The following is a 22,475-nucleotide window of genomic DNA, read 5'->3' as shown; positions in this document are numbered from 1 at the left end:
TTCTGATGCCACAAGTTGTGTATTCTGGTTTGATCTCTTCCTCCAGTTTACACTGTTACGTGGGACAGTATGAGGGAAACGTCACCATGATAGATGGAACACAAGTAGAAGAAACTTTTTTACATATACTATAGATTGTACCTAAATTGAAGAAGAGAGAAAATTTTGTCATGTTACACAAGAAAAGCTCCCGGACCTTTAGGATTGACAGTCTGTCACGCTGACCATTCAGCTACCGGGGGATTGTACAATCGTACAGGAAATAAAGAAAATGGCAGCTGACGGCTTCAAGAAATCATTCAAGAAAATTTACTATCAATAAGAAAAAGTAGTCCGATCTGCTGCCTGTTACCATATAATATGCCTTTATCTGCTTTTAGCCACTGGAAATGAACAACATGAAAAATAAACTTCTCCAACCTCAGTTTTCACCATTTGACACTGAGTATTCGTAACGCCCTAATAGTGCATGAGCCTAGATTAAAACATGATTTCCACAGTTTCAATAAATTAGAGTCGGTAGTTGAATACAGATTTTTTTTTTTTAGAAAAACAGCAAACACCGGATGGACTGTTTACTTTTAATTACTTATTTTATTTGATATTTTAATTCTATGCGTCTTGGAACGTGAAACGGAAAAGTCTGAGGGTATCTTAGAACTCTTAAATCCTTGTTCGATGTCTTTATTTATTACAGGAGATAATGGCATTATTATAAAGAATATCCCGATTACCTCCAGTGTAATTATCAGTCTTTATTTCGCGGTAGATCTGTTTTGGTTTTCATTACCATTTGCAAGCCACATCTAGAAGAGCTTGACGTCCATATAACATCGATAGTAAACTGTCACGTAACTGCCAGTGCTCAGTTACTGATAATACTGTAATATATAGCAGTATATGTTGAATATGTTCTGAGAATAATTTGACAGTTTTCTTACAATAATGATACATGATTACATTCGAGGTCCATTAGAAAAGTACCCAACCCTTTGGCTGAAAAAAAAAACTGGTTTACCTGGGGCGTTGTACGTCTGATCACCCTCAGAGGGGACTCCACACTTCTCCCAGCGGTGTCGCCATTGTTGGAAACATGCCGAAAAAGCCTCTTTCGGAGAAGAGTTTAGCTCGGCTTTCATTGCTGCTAAATGTCCTCTCCTGTCTGAAATCGCGTTCCTTTCAATGGACTCTTGAATTTGGGGAACAGCCAGAAATCGCAGTGGACAATATCAGGGGAGTAAGGACCCTTTTGAAGCACAGGAATTTGGTTTCTCGCCAAAAAGTGTCTGAATCAAGTGCGAGGAATGTGGTGGAGCATCGTGGTGATGGTGGCACCAATTTCCTGCTGACCGCACATGAAGTCTCTTGCACTGCACAGCATCACGTAGGTAGCAGAGGACATCCCTGTAGTACTCTTTGGTGATCACTTTGACGTTGCTGTGCACTTATCGGGCCTTCTTTGGTCTTGGTGACGAGGAATGCTTCCACAGTGACGGCTAGGTTGTCTTCGCGAAGTCAGGGTCATCGTTTGTGGAGTCCAGCATGCCCTGTGAGACTTCAACATGAAGTTGCTTTTGCTCCGCTCTCAGCATCTTCTGCACGAATTTCGCCGACCCTCTCCTGATGGCCAAATCTTTTGTTACAATTGAATTTACCGAAAAATTGGTCCAACCGAAACATTCATATTTCTTTACGTCTACACAAATATGTAATCAAAAATGGATGTTCCTATTTAAAAAAAATGCAGTTGATATCCGTTTGACCTATGGCAGCGCCATCTAGTGGGCCAACCATAACACCATCTGGTTTCCCCCTTCAAGCTAGACGAGTTTCGTTCTTTGTAGTTTTTTCGTTTGACGCCTATTTCGTGAGATAATTCGCCTGGTCACGAACAATGGACCACACTGTATATACAGGGTGAGTCACCTAACATTACCGCTGGATATGTTTCGTAAACCACATCAAATACTGACGAATCGATTCCACAGACCGAACGTAAGGAGAGGGGCTAGTGTAATTAGTTAATACAAACCATAAAAAATTGCACGGAAGTATGTTTTTTATCACAAACCTACGTTTTTTTAAATGGAACCCCGCTAGTTTTGTTAGCACATCTGAACATATAAACAAATACGTAATCAGTGCCGTTTGTTGCATTGTAAAATGTTAATTACATCCGGAGATATTGTAACTTAAAGTTGACGCTTGAGTACCACTCCTCCGCTGTTCGATCGTGTGTATCGGTGAGCACCGAATTACGTAGGGACCCAAAGGGAACGGTGATGGACCTTAGGTACAGAAGAGACTGGTACAGCACATTACGTCCACATGCTAACACCTTTTTATTGGTCATTTTCACTGACGCACATGTACGTTACGATGAGGGGTGAGGTACACGTACACACGTGGATTCCGTTTTCAATTACGGAGTGGAATAGAGTGTTTCCCGACATGTCAGGCCAATAGATGTTCACTGTGGTGGCCATCATTTGCTGCACACAATTGCAATCTCTGGCGTAATGAATTTTGTACACGCCGCAGAACATCTGGTCTAATGTCGCCGCAGGCTGCCACAATACGTTGTTTAATATCCTCTGGGGCTGTAGGCACATCACGGTACACATTCTCCTTTAACGTACCCAACAGAAAGAAGTCCAGAGGTGTAAGATCAGGAGAACGGGCTGGCCAATTTATGCGTCCTCCACGTCCTATGAAACGCCCGTCGAACATCCTGTCAAGGGTCAGTCTAGTGTTAATTGCGGGATGTGCAGGTGCACCATCATGCTGATACCACATACGTCGACGCGTTTCCAGTGGGACACACTCTATTCCACTTCGTAATTGAAAACGGAAACCACGTGTGTACGTTTACCTCACCTCTCATGGTAATGTACATGTGCGTCAGTGAAAAATACCAATAAAAAGGTGTTAGCATGTGGACGTAATATGCTGTACCAGTCTCTTCTGTACCTCAAGTCCATCACCGTTCCCTTTGGATGCCTACGTAATTCTTTGCTGTCCAATACACACTATAGAACAGCAGAGGAGTGGTACTCAAGCGTCAACTTTAGGTTACAATATCTCCGGATGTAATTAACATTTTACAATGCAACAAATGGCACTGATTACGTATTTGTTTATATGTTCAGATGTGCTAACAAAACTAACGGGGTTCCATTTAAAAAAACGTAGGTTTGTGTTAAAAATCATACTTCTGTGCATTTTTTTATGGTTTGTATTAACCAATTACACTAGCCCCTCTCCTCACTTTCGGTCTGTCGTATCGATTCGTCAGTATTTGATGTGGTTTACGAAACATATCCAGCGGTAACGTTAGGTGACTCACCCTGTATATAAATCCAGGCAGCCGCCTCTCCCCACCCCTCCCCCCGCATCACGGTGCAGGGTTTGGCGACCTGTGGTGGTGGGGAGAATGTCGTGTGGCTCTTCGTACATTCAGTCTGGCCCAGACTCACAATGTACCAACTGCTCGGCGGGGTCTCGGCGTATAGTTGCTAATGAAAAATTCTATTCCTAACTTGGCTGGTAGCTTGCCCCTGTTATCGAAATTGTCGTGGAGAGTTTCCTCGACTTATTCTTTAATAACGCTTTCTCAGAAGCCACTAACTCAATACAACATTTTGGAATGTATGTCCTCCTTCGAGGCTGTTTTCTGCCATTGCTAACTTGTCTTTATCCCCAGACTTTCACCACTAATGAAATGCAACCCTTTGGCTTTGTAGCAAGGCTGCACTCAACAAGGGATACTACATATACTTGGTACTTGAAATTGCGGTTTGTCCTCTACCGAGCCAAGCACATCTTTTAGTTTTTGTGACGGTCGAAAGATGGCTTTGATGCTTTTTTTTTTTTTTTAGGATTCTCTCAATTTTGACTGACGAATGCCCAATATGTTGGATGAAGGCGAGTTAGTCCTTCTCTATGTCTTCTGTACTTGTGTCTGTATCACTCGTATTCTTCAATGCTATACTAATCCACGTTTAGCTGTATCCGTTTTGGCGAAACACATTTTTAAGGTGGTGCATCTCTATTGTTAAGCTATCATTGTCACAAATGGCACAAGCCCTATGAACTAGAATTGTTACAACAGCATACTGCTCCACTGGGTGATGACAACTCGTTGTATGAAGTTACAGATCTGTGTGGATGTTCTCCCTGTAGACTTCATGTCTTATGGTACCATCTCGTTTTCTTTTTGTAGAATGTCTAACAATGGAAAATATCCATTCTGTTCTAGCTCTACTGTGAGCTGTATTTTGATGGAAGCTGTTCGGGTGATCCAGAAACTTATTCAGGGTTTCCCTGCCCCATTCCCAGACAGTGGAAGATATGTGCGGGTTTGAGTTGTGTAGTATATAGGGCCATCTCCTCGAAGTGCTCCACATAGAGACTGGCAACTCCAGGTGCAAGTAGCAGCCCCATGGCTACTACTGCATCTACGTCGGCACCTAAATGACTACTCTGCAATTCTCATTTAGTTGCCTGTCAGAGGATTCATCGAACCATTTTCACACTATTTCTCTGCCATTTCACATCAAAAAGCACACAGGAAAAATATACACTTAAATCTTTTTGTGTAAGCTCTCATTTCGCCTACTTTATTACAACAATAGTTTCTCCCTATGTAAGTGGTTATCAACAAAATATTTTCGCATTTGGAGGAGAAAGTAGGAGATTGATATTTCGTGAAAAGATCTCTCCGCAACGGGAGAGTCCCTTTTCAATGATTGCCCCCCTCCCCCCAACTCGCGGAACATATCCGTGACAATCTCTTCATTGCGGTGTAATAGAAAACGAGGTGTTCTTCTTTGAACTTTTTGAATATCCTCCATTAGTCCTATCTGGTAACAGTCTCACATCATGCAGCAATACTTCAGAAGAGAACGGACAAGCACAGTATATTAGTTGATCTGCTGCATGTTGTAAGTGTACTACCAATAAATCTCAGTATTTGGATCGCCATCCCCCTCTAAAACATTTTTTATGTAATGGCGCTATTTGTGTTGTTTGTAACTGTTGAAGCTAATACATTTAAATTTATTTTAGTGAAAGTGGATCTGTACTGTTAATTAATGCTGAAATTGTCTGTTAGGTGCTAAACTTTGCGTTTCCTGTTTTGAATGACGCACGTACCAGATCTTAAAGTTGTTAGTTTCCATAACGCTAACTGTTTGTGGCAAAATTCAACTGCGAGAATGCATACAGCATTCTAACTACGAGAATTCTAAGAAAATCGTGCCCTATGTACTATGAACTTAAAAAAAAACTGATTACTTTGAAGCAGAAGTTGGTTACTGTGAAATTTAATTAAAGAGAGACTCTGTTTTCTACACTATTTGGCTGAGTCACACTGGATAACGCTGTGCAATATATGTATTCTCATAGCTACAACATGTCTCGATAACAGAGCTGCAAAATTTAGCCACTGAGACACGCAAAGGTGGTAAGCGTTCTGTAAAAACGTTGCTACCATTCTAGGTTCATAATTTTCGATAATGGTTTTAAATAAAGTGAAAATTAATTGATTCTTGGGGTGTGGACAATGACTCTGAGCTAAATGAACTCAACAGCAGTCTCATATGATTTGATTTAATAACATTTAATGAAACTTTAATAATTGTTATGCTTTCTCTGAAATCATATAACTATAATCCAAGAGTTATAAAAATTAAACTTCACATTTGTAATCTTTCCTTAAACCAAATTATGAAATCTAATTCTCAAACCCATTTCTCTCAAAATGGTCGATAAATGAAAAGCAGAAGGATTTCTGATCTGGATGTATAATGGACCAAGAATACTGCAGTATCAAACTGTTTCCACAAATAAAACAAATTTAATCATTACCTGTAACCATTCTTCACAAAGAGCATAATCGTATCAACATACAAAAATTCTTTTTCTGTCCGCAATAATATTTCATTAAATCATGATATAATCCTCAAAAATCTCAATTGTTTGCTGCTTACTGCTACTAAACCAAACCTTGACTGTTCACATCTAGCACCAAGCTCAACTCTCTTTGTCTTCTTCTCTCCTTTCGATCAACACATAAATCTAGTGTACATCTTTGCAGAGCAAAGATCACCTCTAATTCATTTCTGCATAGCTCAGCCTCTCTGCCAAGGCTGCACGTGCATATCTAAGCAAATCAAACCTTACGTGCACGATTACAAGCATCCAAATCAAGGAAAATTTTAACGAAAATTTACACACACACCTTTCGCTGTCATCCCTAGATATTTATTTGCTCAGTCAATCTTTATATTTGTTTGAGTTGTTGCGTGGGGAAATTTAGCAGGATTGTTTTCATCTTCATCTGAATGGCCTCACACTTTTTTGTGCCATTTTTCGTACCATAAACATACTTTGTCTAAATCATATTGCGATTTGTTTTGATCTTCTGATCACTTTACTAGAAACTAAATGACAACATCGTCTGCAAACAATCTAAGATGGCTGCTCAGTTTGCCTTCTAAACCTTTTATTAAATTAGAAACAGCAGAGGGCCTATAACTCTTCCATGGTGAACCCCAGGTATCACTTCTGTTTTCCTCGATTACCTGCGGCCAATTACTAAGAACTGTGATCTTTCTGACACGAAGTACCGAATCCAGTTGCACGACAACTCCGATGATACTCCGTAAGCACCAATTTGATTATAAGCCTCTTGTGAGAAACAGTACCGTATAGTGTTCTGAAAAATGAAGAAATATGGAATCAACTTGAGATCCCCTGGCAACTGCACTCATTGCATCATGAAAATAAAGAGCTAGTTGCGATGCACAAGAACGATATTTTCTGAATCCACGCTATTTGTCAATAGATCGTTTTCTTCTAGATAATTATTAATGCTCGAACACAGTATATGTTCCTAAATGATGCTGGAAAACGACGCCATTGGTATGGGTCTATAATTGAGCGGATTATTCCTGTTTCCTGTCTTGAGTATTGGTGTGATCTGTGCACCAAAAAGTCTTTAGGTGTGGATCTTTCGTCGAATGTGCGATTATACATGACTGCTAAGTATGAGGCTTTCATATCAACATACTTTGAAAAGATTCTAATTGGTATAAAGTCTGGAATGGAAGCCGTTCCTTTATTAAGTGATATGAGTTGCTTCGCTACACTGAGGATACCTACTTCTAAGTTACTTAGGTTTAAATTCTGGAACATTTACTTTTTCTTCTTTGCTGAAGGAAATTCGGAATACGAATTTAGTAACTCCGCTTTAGTGGCACTGTCATTGGTAACATTACCATCGCTATAAAACAATGTAAGTATTGATTGTGTCTTGCGCTGGTGTACTTTACATATGGCCAGAATCTCTTTGGATCTCCTTCCAGATTTAGAGATAGAGTTTCGTTGTGGAAATATTAAAAGTTTCTGTAAAATTTCGCCATTGAAAAATGGTTCAATTGGCTCTGAGCACTATGGGACTTTACTTCAGAGGTCATCAGTCCCCTAGAACTTAGAACTACTTAAACCTAACTAACCTAAGGACATCACACACATCCATGCCCCAGGCAGGATTCGAACCTACGACTGTGGCGGTCGCTCGGTCACTCTGTCTGGCTTTCGCCATTCGTGTTGATACTCCGTTCTTTTAAATTTTCCATACTTCTGTCATTACTCTTGCAGAGGTATTCTCATCTGTTTTGTGTACCATGGGGGATCTTCTCCGTCTCTTACTAGTTTATTTGATATAAATCTCTCAGTTGCTGTCGATACTACTTCTTTGAATTTAAACTACATCTAAGCTATGCTACATAGTTAGTAAAGAAGGAAAGTAAACGTTCTGTTAGCAGGGGGTCAAGTGAATTTTATTTTCTTCTTGAAATGGATGTATTTTGCTTCTATTCTCAATGTGTTTGGATCTTACCTTATTTTGTCTCACTACTACAACCTTGTAGTCACTAATTTCTGTGTCCATCATTATGCTCCCTACTTACTTGAGATTATTTGTTGCTAAGATGTCAAGTTTATTTACAACCATTTATATTTCGGTGGAGCTCCTGAATTAATCGCTAGAAACAATTTCGGAGAAAGCATTTTGTACAATTTCGGACGATGTTTTATACGTACCACCTGTTTGCTCATGTCTTTTCAGATGGAGGCAGACCAAATAGACCACCAACTATAATTTTAGGATTGGCGTACCTATTTGAGATGATGTTCAACTATTCATTGAACCGCTCAGCAGTTCCATCATCTGAGTCAGGCGATCGTAAAAAGGAACCAATTACTTATATATTTCGGTTGCCAGTTATAACCTCTACCAATACAGAATCACAGAAACTATAAACTTCAATTTCACTGCAAGATAAACTACTTCTAACATCTACAAACATGCTGCCAATTGTATTTAATCTATCGTTTCTGAACACTGTTAGATCCTTTGTAAAAATGTTAGCTGAGATTACCTCCAGCTTTAGCCAGCCTTCAATATCTATATGGTCTGAGCTTTAGTCTTTTCTATTTGCGCTTAGTGCACTGATTCTTTCCAGGGCAGTTTAGTGCTATACTACCTAAAGTTCCTTCAACAACTTGTTTATACAATCCCCACCACATTTGAAGTAGCTTACAGCGAGCACATGTTCAAATAAGAATGGAATTTTCACCGTGTAACGGAGTGTGCTTTGATATGAAACTTCATGGCAGTTTAAAATTGTGTGACGGACGAAGACTCAAACTCCCAAACTTTTCCCGTTAGTTAGCAACTGCTCAACCAACTCGGCTATCAAAGCTCGTCCTCACAATTCCACTTCCTCCAATATCTCGTCTCCTATCTTCCAAACGTCACAGAAGCTCTTCTGCGAAATTTGTAAAACTAGCTCTGCTGGAAGAAAGGACACTTGGAGATATGACTTAGCCATAGCCTGGGAGATGTTTCCAGAATGAAATCTTCTCTCTGCACTGGAGGGTGCACAGATATGAAACTTCCTTGCGGGTTAAAAATGGTTTCTTCCAGGTGTGCTAGACCTGCAAGTTTCGCAGAGGGCTTCTGTGAAGTTTGGAAGATAGGAGCTGAGGTACTGGGGGAAGAAAAGCTGGAGGGGGGGGGGGGGGGTAGGGCTGGGCATTGCGAGTCGTGCTAGGTAGTTAGGTAGTTAGGTAGTTCAGTCGCTTGAGTACTTGTCTGAGAAAGACAAAATGTCCCGAGTTCGAATCTCAGTACAGGGCACTGTTATGATCTGTCAGCAAGTTTCACATGTTCAAACTGCTTCACTGTTTCTGATTCAAAACGCGCTAATAAGAAAACGAACATATCTTGAAGAGGTTTTATGACAATTAGAAATCCATAATGGTCCATTATTTCAGTGTTTTTTACTTGTACATTTGTCATATAATATGTGCTGTTCGTAAGTACACTATTTACAAGTGACTCTTAAGGAATTAAGACATTTGTAAGACACTTTATTTCATGTTTTATATCGTGAGCGCTTGCGATATCGTATAACTAAATAAATGCCTTGCATAATAATTGTCTGCCAGCGTGTTATTTATTTCACAAACTACGATAATGTACGGCAAATATTGACGTGCTAGGAACTTTAGCTGATAAGAGGCCCCTAAAAGAGCTTCGCATCATACACTAGTTTCCCAGAGTCCCAGGAGTTTGATGAGGAACTCGAAATTTTGGCAGATCTATTCACAAAGCACTCTGAGCTGAAACTGAGTGCTTATGAACTAGCTGAAAAATGGTTGTCAGAGCTCAGAAAGGCGAATATGTTCCTCTTTAAGATATTCTGACAGAAAAATCCCCATTCCGACTTCCTAAACAAAAAGTTTGACGTGCTACCAAATCTGTGCTCTTTTAACATAGTACATTTCTTTATACCTTGTCTCGATTTGTAGTTGAAGTCTCCATACTTAGCATCTCATTTCAATACCCTATATTTATATCTCTGTCTCCTTCCCCCCCCCCCCCCTCCCCAGTGGTACTTTATCCTATCTGTCTCTCTCACTGTCACTGCCTTCATCTCTTTCTCTTGCTCTTCCACTTCCACTCTCACTGTCTGTCTCTTTCCCACTACCACTGTCTCTGTCCCACCCCTTTTCTCCCCCATTTCTGTCACTGGTTGGTTGGTTGTTTGATTTGGGGCAGGGGAGTAAACAGTGAGGTCCCATCGAATTAGGGAAGGATACCGAAGGAAATAGGCTATAGCCTTTCAAAGGAATCGTTCTAGTAATTGTATAAAGCGATTTAAGGAAATCACGGGAAACCTAAATCAGAATGGTCTAAGGCGGGTTTGAACTTTCATCCTCCCAAATGGGAGTCCAGTGTGTGTTTCATTCTTTCTCGCTTATTGTCTGCTGTGTTTCTGTTCAACCACCATTGTTCCTCTCCACACCTGTCCCTGGAGATGGTTTGCTCGGAGTTTCGACCACTGGGCTGGGGAACTTTAACAAATGGGCACAGGGGATTGAAGGGAATTTGGCAAACTTTTTGTGTTTCAGTTCGTCTGTCGGGGGGATAGGGGTGCTCCAGACCCCCCAAGCTTATGTTTTTTTCTCCATTCATCCCTCTTTTATTCATTTCCACTGTCCCCTCTTTCTTTTGCTCTTTGCCACTTTCTCTCGCTGACCATCACTATCTCCTCTCTTTTTGGCTTCCACTGATATTGTCTTGATCCAGACCTCATTCTCTTTCACTGCCACTTTCTCTCTCCTACCATCACTATCTCCTCTCCCTTTCTCTCTCATTGGCACTGTCTACTCTCTCTTCCACTGTCACTGCGTCTCTGCTATCTTCTTTCAACACAAAAAAGCACCTCCATGTTCACACACCATAATTTTTTGTGACAAAGACACATTGAGGACTGAGGCAGCTGGTTCCTCACTTTGAAACATTTACATATTTTGCCACACATAAACAATAAATAAGTACAAATGAAATGAAATGTCGTGTGACGAGCGCCTCCCGTCGGGTAGACCGTCTGCCTGGTGCAAGTCTTTCGATTTGACGCCACTTCGGCGACTTGCGCGTCGATGGGGATGAAATGATGATGATTTGGGCAACACAACACCCAGTCCCTGAGCGGAGAAAATCTCCAACCCAGCCGGGAATCGAACCCGGGCCCTTTGGATTGACAGTCTGTCGCACTGACCACTCAGCTACTGGGGCGGACAATAAGTACAAATAATATAAGATTAACGTAAAAACTTCTCTCATTTTGTGCAAGTTCACTTAACCATACTTCACAAAAAATACATATTTTTAGGCTACAACTACAGTATACTAAAAAAAGTGGTGTTTGGTTTGCAAATGCAAAGATTTTCGTATGGCAAAATAATTTTTGTCCAATTCTAAAGAAAGTAGGTGCTGACAAGTGTGAAAAGTACCAAACTACCAGTTTAATAAGCCACTGCAGCAAAACACTAACACGAATTATTTGCAGGGGAATGGAAAAACTGGTAGAAACTGACCTTGGGGAAGATCGGTTTTGATTCCAGAGAAACGCAGGAGCACGTGAGACAGTACTGATCTTACGACGTCTTATAGAAGATAGGTTAAGGAAAGACAAACTTACATTTCTAGCATTTGTAGACTTGGAGGAAGCTTTTGACAATGTTGACTGGAATACTCTCTTTAAAATTATGATGGTGGCAGTGGTAAAACACAGGGAGCGAATGGCTATTTACTATTTGTACAAAAACCAGGTTGCAGTTATAAGAGTCGAGGGACACGAAAGGGAAGGGGTGTTTGAGAAGGGAGTGAGACAGGGTTGTAGCCTATCTCTGATGTTATTCAATCTGTATATTGAGCAAGCAGTAAAGGAAACAAAAGAAAAATTTGAAGTAGGTTCAAATGGCCCTGAGCACTATGGGACTTAACATCTATGGTCATCAGTCCCCTAGAACTTAGAAGTACTTAAACCTAACTAACCTAAGGACAGCACACAACACCCAGTCATCACGAGGCAGAGAAAATCCCTGAGCCTGCTGGGAATCGAACCCCAGGAACCCGGGCGCGTAAAGCGAGAACGCTACCGCACAACTACGAGCTGCGGACTTGAAGTAGGAATGAAAGTCCAGGGAGAAGAAATAAAAACTTGGAGGTCTGCTAATGACATTGTAATTCTGTCAGAGACAAAAACTTTGAGGTCTGCTGATGACATTGTAATTCTGTTAGAGACAGCAAAGGCCTAGGAAGAGCAGTTCAAAGGAATTGACGCTGTCTTGAAAGACGAACATCAACAAAAGCAAAACGAGGGTAATGGAATTTAGTCGAATTTAATAAGGTGATGGTGACGGAAGTAGATTAGGAAATAAGACACTTAAAGTAGTAGATAGGTTTTGCTATTTAGGGAGCAAAATAACTAATGATGGTAGAAGTAGAGAGGATCTAAAATGTAGACTACCAATGGCAACGAAAGCTTTTCCGAAGAAGAGAAATTTGTTAACATTGAGTGTAGATTTAAGTATCAGAAAGACTTTCCTGTAAGTATTTGTATGGAATGGAGCCATTTATGGAAGAGAAGAATGGACGATAAACAAGAAGAGAATAGAAACTTTTGGAATGTGTTACTACAGAAGAATGCTGAAGACTGGATGGGTAGATTAAGTAACAAAATTAGAGGCACTGAATAGAATTGGGCAAAAGATAAATTTGCGGCACAGTTTGACTGAAAGATCGGTTGGTAGGACACCAGTTTAATACTGAGTGAAGCGGGGGGGGGGGCGGGGGGGGCTAAAAATCGTAGAGGGAAACCATGAGATGAATACAGTAAGCAGATTCAGAAAGTTGTAGGTTACAGTACTTACTTAAAGATGAAGAGGATTGCACAAGATAGAGTAACATGGAGAGCTGCATCAAACCAGTCTTTGGATTGAAGACAAAAACAAGGTTGCAAGGTCAAGACAGCCTGCATAGGTGTGAAATGGCCCTTATACAGAGAAAGCGCGTCATAAAGCTTTATGGCGCCGAAAAACATAGTTTAGTGATTTCAGAACCCTTGCAGTGACCCCAGAACCCTTTCTATGTGTTCATTATGTCAGTTAAGAATACATTTACGACTCAGGTCGAATATTACAAGCATATTTTTTTGTGCATAAGTACTGTAATTTGAACCTCTGGATCTCGGCAATGATATCGAAAAAGAACATCATCTTATGAGCACATGTCAAAAATTTCCACGATTTGAACGGAAGTTATAGAAGTGGCGATCCACTCAATTGGTACTTCTGGTTACCAAACATCATGGTATTCAGGATTCCTCAACAACCACCCTTGAAAAATACTGTTTTTATAATCCCTCTCTGGCTCACCCTGGATCACTCCTATTACAAAAGAACCAATCGATTTGCTAAGTTTTCCTGGGCAGAAGGAAATGTGTAATGTTTCAATTTTGACCAAGTATTGCAGGGTAAGTATAATACAGACAATGTTGTTGTGGTTGGTCCAAAAGTACTTTGACACTACGATTTCTTGTTGGAAAGCAAAATCTTGCACAAATATTAAGTCGAATACTTCTGGTTTGTTTTTTTTATGAGTTCGCATCATGCCAAAGGTCAAATAGTAGTCAGCAGACATAAAAAATGAGGTAATCTGTGCCCTATAGCAAGGCAAGTCTCATGCAGATGTAGTTCGGATTTCTTGGTTTGTCCAGGCAAATTGTGAGTGTTTGGAATAAGGAGAAAAGATCAACAGAGACCACAGGTAATAAATGAAAAACAGGTAGGCACAGCAAAGCCACGACAGCTGTTGACATAAACAGAGATCTGCATGAATTCCACAGCGTGGAAATAGCGAACCGTACCGTAAACTGGATCTTCTCACAGTTCAATGTTTATGGTCGGCACCCAAACAAAAAGCCATTAGTATCGCGAACGAACAGAAAAGTCTGATTTGAGTATGACAAGATGCGTAACCACTGAAACCTCAACTGTGGTCGTGTGTGCTCTGGAGTGATGAAAGTAGGTTTAATTTTTTTTCTTCTGGTGGAATTTAATATGTTCGAGGACCGGTCAATGACAGGAACAATGTCCAGTACCAAGTAACTACTGTTAAGCACAGTGGTCCGAACGTTGCGTTTTAGAGATGGTCCTCCCGTCCATGTGTCGGCCCCCTGATGCCTACTAAAGGCATTATGGAACGTTTCAAATATCTCGAAACTTGAAAAGGCAAATTTTGCCCCATGTCAAAAATAGAATGAGACGAAATTGGGAATTTCAGCACGACAGTGATCCTCACCACTTCTGTTCATGTCACAGACCCTTGAGAAGGAAGTGAGTAAAGATGCTTAAGTGGCCTAGCCAAAACCCAGAACTCAATCCGATTGAACACCTGTGAGAGGAACTTGATCTAAGGCTAACGTGACGACAATTCTCCAGCTGCGACCAATTATTGCGATATGTGGTTAAAGAATGGCAGAAAATCCCCTTTTAACATTTAGCTGCCCTCGTTAATTCCATGTCAACATGCTGTGCTGCCATAAATGAGACAAAAGGTCATGCAACCAAGTACTAATGACTATGAACAGTGATTCAAGTTCTACAACCCTTTTAAGCTATAACATGACTTTTGTAAAACTACAATAGTTTTGTTAACTATATGTGATACTGTCAGTTATGGAAGAACGCAATATATATTGTTATGTGATGTTACAGCTATTTATCACGTGACATAACATTTACAAAGATTTTCCTTTGAATAAGTTTTTTTCTTATGAAAATGCCTTTGTGAAAATGGTTACTGTCGCTATTGCATATATATACTTATTGGCTGAAGTGGGAATGTGCATCTAGCCACATTGTATTTCTCCCTCCTTTGAAATTTATTTCTGTCTTTCCAATTAATGTAAAAGAGTAAGTTTTACATCTTCTTTTAATGTAGCATCACTTCATTTCCAATAGGCACCCACACTAATCCTGTGTCGCTGCACTATGCAATTGGATTTACTAAAAATGGAGTGAGAGTGTTAATTATTGTCATACAATGGTATATGAGTGTACAAAGGTTTTCTTAACTCACAAACGTTAGTTTACAATGGTGTTGGACTTCCTTCCAGCACGGATTCTAACCCATGTAGGGTTCAATTATTCCCCTCATTTTCATATGTGCACTTCTTCCTCTCTTAGTGACAAATAAAACTGATGAGGTAGCAGAGATAAATGCTTAAGTGATCTCCTAATCTGTAACAAAATACGTCAAGACAAAACATTCAAACTTTACTGTAAATTATGAAACTAAACCGATTAATGTCACACCCAGGGATGGTATGAAAGAAAAGTTATTGGTCTTGAAGTAAAGAATAATATGGTGCAACTGTTAGTCACATTAACGTAATTAACCATTTTATTGGTTTGTTTCTTTATGTATCTTTGAAACTGTGGAAGAAATTGAGGACACAAATATGTGCCAGCTGTACACCTCACTAACTGTACATTCATGAAATTTGCTTTCTGAATAGTTTCACTGCTGAAAAACGTGCCTATATTAATGAACCTCATAAAACTAAACTAAAAAACACTATCTGAACAGGCTTTGAAGGCTCAACGATATGAATCTCATACATTAGTATAATTAATCGTATTTTCTGTTATTATCACATTACACCTGCCATGACTGTGATGTAAATTAATCCGTTTATGTTTTTGGTTTACAGTATTGCATATACACTGCTGTGGAAAATAAGGACGAACATAACTTTAGAAAGTGGTGTCAATGCCAAGTAACGCAGCTCAGCGAACCTTAGACTATACATTAACGAACTGCTTCGGCATAATACAGAAGATAACTGAAAGAGATACACTATGAGACGAACAGAAATAACACTTTCATCCAAATGTAATAATTACACTAAAGTCACTGTGATTTGCAATGGTCACATGGATATTACAAAACATGGTACATGGTTCTTAATTGGGTGTGTGGTCACCATGGGGGCAATGCTTTCTTCTCAGTGTCTTCCATGATGGCCAAAAAGTTGGTAAGTAGTTCTTATGCTAGGGCGTTCCGTTCCTGCACCAGCACAGTTGACAACTGTTGGACGGTCGATGGTGAATGTGGATGCGCTGCAATACATCTCCCCACTGCATTCCACACACGCCTAATGGGATTTAAGTTGGGGGGAACGGCCAGGACAGTCAATTCGCCGAATATTCTCTTGTCCCAAAATCTCTTCCACGAGCAGAGATTGATGCAGTCGGCATTGTCATACATTAAAATGATATTGTGTTGGACATACCCTTAAATGGCTAGAGAAGGGAACATATTAATCGCCCAGGAACATTGTCGAACATGATCGTTTTGGTGGTCCATGTTCCAGGTGTTATGATGTGGGGTGGCATGCTGTTGCATGGGCATACTGACCTCCAAAAATTTGAACACAGTACACCAATCGGTCAATGTTTTGTGGATGAGAATGCGTGACCGCATCGAAGAGTGCAGGTGGAAGAGGGCTTGGAATGAGAAGATAATCAGTGAATGGACTGGCCTGCCAAACCCCCAACTTAAATCCTATTCAGCGTGTGTAGCACGTAATAGGGAAACGTATTGCAGCCTTTCCACATGCACCATCGACCATCCAGCAGTCGTCTACCACACTAGTGGATGAATGGATTGCCCTACCACAAGGACTCCATGCCAACCATGTGGTCGGTTTGGGAGTCCATTGCAGAGGATGCACTGGCGTCTGTTGTGTTCACACACCACATTAAGAACCGTGTTCTCCTTTTTGTAATACCCAGGAGACTATCCTTAATTGTGGCGGCATCAGTGTAATTATTGTTTTTGAGTAGAAGTATCATTTTGTGTTCGTCTCAGTGGGTGTTTCTTTCAGTTACTTTCTGTATTATACTTCTATGCGTGGTCCAAGTTTCATCGAGGTATCTTACTTGGAAGTGACATATGTGCTAAAAATTACTTTCATCCTTAATTTTTGCACACCAGTATATTGTTTTCACCTCGCGTATTTTGATATTGATTAAGCACTTCGCTTGAGGATTTATAACTATGCTACCATCTCAGTTTAATATGTCATCGAAAGAGGAAGATGTTGCCATGTGAAAATGTTGAATATAACTGAATCTGTCTTGGGTTAGTCAGTACTGGCAAGAAGTCTTACATCATTAACAGCAGTACCCTGTAACATTCGTGAGGTAATAGTGAGCAAACAAATAAAAGGGTTACTTTATAAAATATTTTCAGATTCGTCTGCGTTATTTCCTGGCGATGATTATCATTCCAAGTCCAGTTTAACTAGATACTGATTCACAGTGCAGAAACATAGGTCTAGTAAAGCTGCCTAACAAGTATAAATAAGCTGTAATAAACGGTAAAATTCATTTTAGTTATTGCCATCATGTTCACCAAGAGAAGACACAAACACTGTATTAACCATTAAATACTCTTACTTTTTGCCCAACTCAGGTGATGTTCGAAATTATTATCCTTTACAACATTAGTGAAAGAAAATACACTGACATAAAAAAGTCGCTACAGTAAAAAATAATAAATGTACAGTAATGAAATCTTTCGAATACATTTGTCTAAGTAACATATGGAAGTGATTAACACTGCAAGATCACAGGTGAATGTAAGCACAAGATAAGCCATTGTAAATGTGAAATGCTGGTGCATTAATGACAAGTCTAACAGCTACAGTGTTGATCAAAGATTGCATTGTGTTATACGGGTGCAGGATGTCAGTTTGTGGGATGGCATACCTTGCCTGTTGCACACTGTCGCTCAATACAGGGACGGTTAATGCTGGGTATGGATGATGCTGGAATTGTCACCTGATGACTGCGGACATAAATGGTGATCGAGAAGGCGAAGGCAAAATGTCCACATTTCATAGAGCACATTGAATTACAACAGCAGTATGTGGGAGAGTTTTAACCTGTTGGAAAACACTCCCTGGAATGGTGATCATGAATGGAAACACAACAGGTCGAATCACCAGACTGACGTACACTTGTCGTTCATTGTGTGTGGGATAATCACGAGAATGGTCCTGCTGTCATTCAAGAATTTACACGAGACCATAGCCATAGGTCCACCGCGTCTAGCATGCAGACAGGTTGTTTGCAGGCCTCCTACTAACAAACACACAGCCAACCTGGTACTGAAGCAAAACCAGCTTATATCAGAAAACACAACAGACCTCCATCCTGCCTTCCAATGTGCTCTCGCTTGATGCCACTGAAGCTACAAGTGGCGGTGGTTTGGGTCAGTGGAAAGTACACTACAGGACATTTGGCTCCGAGATGTCCTTGAGATAACCGATTTGTAGCAGTTCGTAGTGTAACTGTGGTGCCAACTGCTGCTCAAATTACAGCTGCAGAAGCTGTATGGTGCACCAGGGGCATACACCGAGCATGATGGTCTTCCCTCTCAGTCGTGCCATGTCACTGTCCAGAGCCCAGTCTTCTTACGTCAATGTATTCCATGACCACCATTGCAATCAGTCATGTACATTGGCTACAGTCTTGTCCAGTCATTGTATAATATCGTGGAAGGAACATCTAGCTTCTCATAGACTGATTACACGACCTCATTCAAACTCAGTGAGGTGTTAATGATGGCATATTTGTCGCATTAAAGGTACTCTCGACAAGCATCAGCTCAGCTTGTCCAGTCTCAAAGGTGACTAGTGCTCGCGATGTTAAGAGCGTGTATTTAAAGCACACCTGATTTGCATCCTTATAGTGGTGCTGCTAGCGCCACTCCTATGGGAATGGCACGAAATTCGAATAAATATCATCTTTCTGCTATAGAAACACACCTATCAACTTCCATTTATGTCGCTCAACTCCTTGGTATTACAAGTATTTCCATCGGTTTATATTAGGATACTTACGTTTATGTCCCAAACACTGGCCAAAGTAAATGTACATAAGCATTCCAGCAAGTCTACTACATGTTTTCTCTCATACTAAGTTTTGAGTAACACCCACATCCAACAGAATAGAACTTTCTGTCAATTTTATTATATTACATATCAAAGAGGGTATATTTTTAGCAGCAAAAAGCTTTATAAGGGTACCTGAAGTTCTATTCAAACCAGTGTCAAAAACTAACTACAAGAAGAAAAGGAAAGAAGCATGATTATAGCTAATGTCTCATTGATGAAGAGATCATTAGAGGCAGTCATAGTCTCAGATATAGTAATAATGAGAAAGGATAATAATTGTGATATTTCCAAAGGAACCACCCTGATATTCATTTTAATACATTTAGAGAAACCACTTTAGAACTAAATACAGCTGACAGACAGTGGATTTAATACGAGTCCAGCATCCAAACTACTAAGCCAACTGCAAAATTGGGTAGAAGTATCACATAAAACACATACGCTATGTAACATTTCCATACATTGATCTTTGCTTGATTTGTATATGTGCACTGAATCTGGCAAAGTGCCATGTGAATGTGCACACTCAATGACAAATCCTGACATAGTATGTCCACCATATGGACCTGTATACAAGTTAAACTCCAGTCAGCTGTTACTTAAACTTTCTTACATTTGTGTGTGGCATGAGGTTTCTTCTGATCAAAAATTCCACCTCAGTGATTAGACTTTTTAATTCCTTTCAGTAATAAGAAAAAAGATAAGGATATCTTCGAGAACTAGTGGTACCACAGTACACTTAACAAGTGCTCAGCTTAGCCCATGTGCTTGCTGAGAAGTGGTGTGGACTGAGAATCAGTGACTGCAAGACAATATAAAAAATAATTACAGTCGTTATATTTTTATTTGCTAAAATGATGTTATGCTGAAGACCATTCAATGGAACACACAACGATGCAGAGTTTTCATCAGATTCCAAATGGTACAATCAGCAATACGTAATGCCAGATGTCCAGGTGCACCAAACCTTCCTCCTTAAATGTACGGTATATGACATCAGCCCCTGCTGGCACAAAATATTATAATTTAAGCTCCGTGCACCTCAAGAGGGGCAATAATATGTGGAGCAGATCTAAAGAAATAATTTGGGCCACATGGTAGAGACACGATCTGGAAAAACAACTTTAATATATATTAGTACAGTGGCGCCCACAGGGGGTGGGGATTGGGACTCAGAGGGAGTAGTTGTCCCCAGTATGAATTCATTTCACTTATGAATACAAAAAGGACCTGTAACTGCAGAGATCAGATTCTTGTGCCCTAAAATATCTGCAAAATTATATGTAAATGATGTGTAAAATCGATAATAGGACGTGAAAATGATATAAAAATGTGTATAGTGTGTTAAAATATATTAATGGAAAACTTTATTGGAGGACGTGAAATGTATTCACACTTGCACATACGAACTGCAATCAGCTGTATAAGGGAACAACAACTATTAAACTTTGTGCCAGACCAGGACACAAACCTAGATTTCGCCTCCTTATGTGAGCAGCCACCTCAACCTCTTAGGTTATCTGTGCATGGGTCATGACCAGACCCAAACTTTCTTATCTCGTCGTTCCTGTGTCACAATCTGTACTCATACAGTCATTGTGTAATTCCTGTATGGGGGAGGATATTTTAATTGAAAGTCACTTCATTGTACCAGCGGATACATACGATACTGCAGTGCCTGTATTGTTAGGAAGAATAACACAGTGTTCCTTCAGACATGCAAGCATGCATAACATTGCATCGTTTTTCTTAACGACACAGTTACTCCAATATCGTTTTCATTTGGGATTGTAACTGAAATTACGAAAAGAATAATTAATTTAAAATCTCTGTTTCCCTTGATGAGAACATATTTTTAAAGACATATGATTATTATTGCATAACTATCTTAGAGCTACTGCAGTGTGTGTCAGTCAGCACACAGGAGTTCCTGAAAGTGAGGGGAAGGGTGTTCTCTGACAACATGTGTTTCTAGTCATAAAATCGTTCAACATTCGCCAAAATAACTGTAATGTGCACTCTGACTTTTTCCTCTGGTTTCAGAAACAGATCTAAAAATCGATATATGAATATCGATATTTCACAGATGCACATAATGCTGGGTTTCCACAGGCATGAATTTCTTATGTGTGCATGTTTCACCATCACTTCCACATGTCAACTTAAGAGTAGAACTTACAAGTGAAAACATTGTACTTGTGCACTTTCATGTCAACTTATGCATAAGTTAAAGTTGAAAGGCGTTCTACTTTCTTGCACAATGTCTGTTCTCCTATTATTGTGTATTACCTTGAGCAGCTGCTGATAGGTGGACCTGCTCTATATTCCTTGACAGAGCAGATCTAGAATCTTTTGTTTGTCTATGTAGGAAATTAATGCCATACGAAAATGATGGGTTTAGTCTTCAACTAAGTAAATAAACACTTCCTAAAATGGCAAAATGTTCTTGAACACTGTGAAAGGAATATCATTCTAGCACTAAGCAACTCCTTATGAACACTTATTTGCAACATAGTAAGACACCATCTTTTGAAGTGATGAAAATGGATTAAAAAGTATTGAACTGAGAGTATGAACTTGCTGAGGTTCATATTACTGCAGAACAAGCAATACCTTAAATGTATTTTTTATTCAGTATAATAATAACAATTTATTGTTTTTGTGCTTGGGTGTAAATATTACCATGAAACGGAAAATTATTTGTGACTTATAATTTAAAACCACTCTTGACTCACATTAAAATCTTATGTAAATATGGCAGTGTTCTTTTTGGTGTGTCCATTAAATAATGACTATTCTGCACGATAGTACAATGTTTCGTTATATATGATTCAGTAAAACAAAAACATAGTTATAGCATGCATAACCTGTCAGAATTTTGACTAATTCTGAAAACAAAAACAAAGCTGAACTGTCTAGACAAAAACCTTACTCTCTGATATCACTTCAGTCTATTGAAAATAACATAAAAATTTAGAAACAGTGCTCTTTGGAATGCAATACGTACATTACAGTGACTCCACATGCCAGATATTTCAATGTTGCTGGTAATTTAATGCAAGCTGGGGTGTTATCTTCCAAATTTGAATTAGACTTTTGTACAGAGCCGGAAATATGTCTAAAAAAGATTTAGAAATTCATTTCACTCATCAGATAACTCCCTTATTAGATTAGATTCAGTTTTCGTTCCATAGACCAAAAAATGAGATGGTTCTTGTGATTGTGGAACAAGTCAGAAAGAATAACACAAAAAACATAAAACATTTGAATGTAATACTCACTACCCTGACTGTTAGTCAGGAGACTATCAAAGCAGGTGAATACATTACTGTGAATGGGAACTCCTAATATTTACAGAATTAATATACTGTCAGAATGAAACATAGTTATGCAGTTTTAATGAATTTATCATATACAAAATATTTGATCTTGACTGTTGTAACCAAGTGCTGTCAAAAACGAATGTAACAGGTATTTTTACTTAAGTTGGTCTAACAGGCCCTGCTAAGTTATTCATTTATGGAGTAGAAGCAGATGCCCATCAAAAGTCTTTTAGATTCTTTTCAAATTGCTTTATCAGAACCAAGTTTT

This window comes from Schistocerca gregaria, chromosome 4, assembly GCF_023897955.1.
Source record: "Schistocerca gregaria isolate iqSchGreg1 chromosome 4, iqSchGreg1.2, whole genome shotgun sequence".
Classification (NCBI taxonomy): Eukaryota; Metazoa; Arthropoda; class Insecta; order Orthoptera; family Acrididae; genus Schistocerca; species Schistocerca gregaria.
This window is presented reverse-complemented; position numbering follows the sequence as displayed.